The sequence below is a fragment of the Glycine soja genome, chromosome 2 (assembly GCF_004193775.1).
Source record: "Glycine soja cultivar W05 chromosome 2, ASM419377v2, whole genome shotgun sequence".
Taxonomy (NCBI): domain Eukaryota; kingdom Viridiplantae; phylum Streptophyta; class Magnoliopsida; order Fabales; family Fabaceae; genus Glycine; species Glycine soja.
In genome coordinates this window covers 17,096,388-17,098,964 of record NC_041003.1, presented here as the reverse complement: position 1 = coordinate 17,098,964, position 2,577 = coordinate 17,096,388, and the positions used below count along the sequence as shown (strand labels likewise).

General features: G+C 50.7%; 1 pseudogene; it reads right to left on the bottom strand.

The window, feature by feature from the left end:
* Positions 1-1,420, bottom strand: part of LOC114373274 — a 5,840-nt pseudogene extending 4,420 nt beyond the window's left edge.
* Positions 1,421-2,577: the final 1,157 nt, after the last annotated feature.

The following is a 2,577-nucleotide window of genomic DNA, read 5'->3' as shown; positions in this document are numbered from 1 at the left end:
CCTTGATCTATCATCCGCTGTAACAATTCCTCTACTTCCAAACACGTCTCCATGTCATGCATCTCGCCGGAATGTAGCAGACAGGAATCCTCCTTACACCCACTATGGGGAATCACACCTCCCTTTTGTAGGGCCTCAAAGATAAACCTCCTAGGGGTTGCCACATCCCTTAAAGGTTTAGACCTGTGCGGCCTATCGGATTCAACTGCATTAACTGCTCCCCTCCATGATTGGCGAGCGGGTTGGTTCTCACATTAGGCCGATCCTCTTGGAAAGTCAGCCATCCAGCATCCATTAAATGTTGGACCTTGTATTTAAGGGCCAAGCATTTTTCGACGGAATGCCCCGGGACACCCCCATGGTACTTGCAAGTTGCGTTAGGGTCATACCACTTCGGGAAAGGGGGTTCGAGGACCCTTCCGGGAGTTACCACGGCCAAATGATTGGCGATGAGGGATGGCAGAAGATCTTCGTACGTCATTGGGAGTGGGGTGAATTCTGGATATGGCCTCGGAGGGAAGTTCCTTGTCGTGTTGGAATTACCGGCCGGTCGAGTCGTGTTCGGAGTTGGAACTTGGGGAGCTTCCCTCTGGGTGGGTGCCTTAGGCTGCACGGGTGTTGAACTAGAGGCGTTCCCAGCATGAGCCGAGAAGCTTGGGTGATGTTGCGCGTACTGATGGGTACCATGAGGTGTTTGCTGGGGTTTGACCCACGCGGGTGTTGAAGAGACGGCATGGGCATCTCCTTCCTTCCTTTTTGCCCCTGTTGCCCCGATTCTTTTGGCATTCACGTTTGTGGAGGAAACGTAATCAAACTTTCCTCTTTTCAATCCAACCTCGATTCTTTCCCCGGCAAACACCAGATCCGCAAAGCTGGACGGCATGTAACCCACTAGCTTCTCATAGTAGAACACTGGCAGAGTGTCTACCATCATGGTGATCATCTCTCTCTCAACCATGGGAGGAGCTACTTGTGCCGCCAAATCCCTCCATCGCTGCGCATATTCTTTAAAGGTTTCACCCTCTTTCTTGAACATATTCTGCAGTTGAGTACGGTCAGGAGCCATATCAGAATTGTACTGATACTGCCTTAGAAAGGCGGTAATCAGATCCTTCCAAGTACGGATACGGGAAGCTTCCAAATTAGTGTACCACACTACCGCAGCTCCGGCCAAGCTATCCTGAAAGAAGTGTATCAACAGCTTTTCATCTTTAGAGTGGGCGCCCATCTTACGGCAGTACATTTTGAGATGGTTTTTGGGACAAGTCGTCCCTTTATACTTGTCGAAGTCCGGCACTTTGAACTTCGAGGGAATAACAACATCGGGTACTAAGCAAAGATCCGTCATGTCTGCGAACGGATAGTCCCCAAATCCTTCTACGGCCCTCAATCTTTCCTCAAGGAGATCGAGCTTCCTCCTTTCTTCAGTTGCTGGGGGCGGCCCTTCCGTGGACAGAACTATTGGTGGTACTGCGATGTTGGGTTGAGGCAACGTGCCTGGTGCCGGCCCTTCGGGGATCGGGGGATAGAACTCGACATCCCTCCGAGCATAATCTTGAGGGTCTTTGTGGACTTCGTCGGGCTGCTGAGGAGGCTCTCTTTCATGGACGGGAGAAGCAATGTGGCCCGCATCTTCTTGCAAGACGGGTGGTGAATAGTTGGGCGGCAATCCATAAGGGTAAGCCGCTCGGTTGTATCCCAGGTGAGGGCTGCCATCGTGCCCCAGTGTGTCCCTTCCCCGTCCTACTATGTTTGAGGGAGGATGGTGCGTAGTTGCCAAGATAGTCGGGTCTGCTTCGGCAGCCGAACTGGCAGCGGCGGCGGTGGCCGCGTTCTTCTCTATGAGCTGCTTCATACTTAACATGGCCTCCATCATGGAGGCCATTTGTTCTTTCAGAGCCGACATGTCGGCTTTCATCTGTTCCTGCGTCTCCTCTTGATCACCCATCGTTCTAGATTTGGATCTGGTGCGATAGGGATCCCTTGCGGCGCGTTTAGTTATGGTGTTTTTCCCTAAAAAACCAAACGTGAGGAGTGGGTAAAGAAAGAAAATGCATGCTAGAGATGAAATGTAGGAGTGATTTGATTTGCACAAGCTTTTTGGAGTAGAAACATGGGACCAACTCATTTTATTTCAAAAAGGAAGTCGTATCTAGTCAAGGTCTTAGAGACCATACAAGTTTCCTAACGATTTCTAATTATGTGGGCCATTAAGTCTATCATATGCTGACAATAGCCGAGAAGCCCATGAATCTCTTCGGGGGCGGAGTAGGTGTCTGCCATCGCCTTGGCCTTGGCTAACAATCGGGGAAGTTCTTGACTCCCGTTCAAGGTAAGAGCAAACCGATCCATCCACATGGTTGCCTCTTGGTGTAAAGAGTCGATCACCCTTCCTCTAGCCTCTTTTTCCGCGTATACTTGGGCATATTCGTCCGCAATCCTATGCTCGTGGGCCGCGGCTAGACCTAACTCTTCTTGGTACTTGGCGATGATAGCTAGCATGTTGGTCTCCGTCTCGCATAAACGCTGAGACAAGCTTCTTTTGGACCTTGAACAGGCAACTAACTCCTCTTTCAA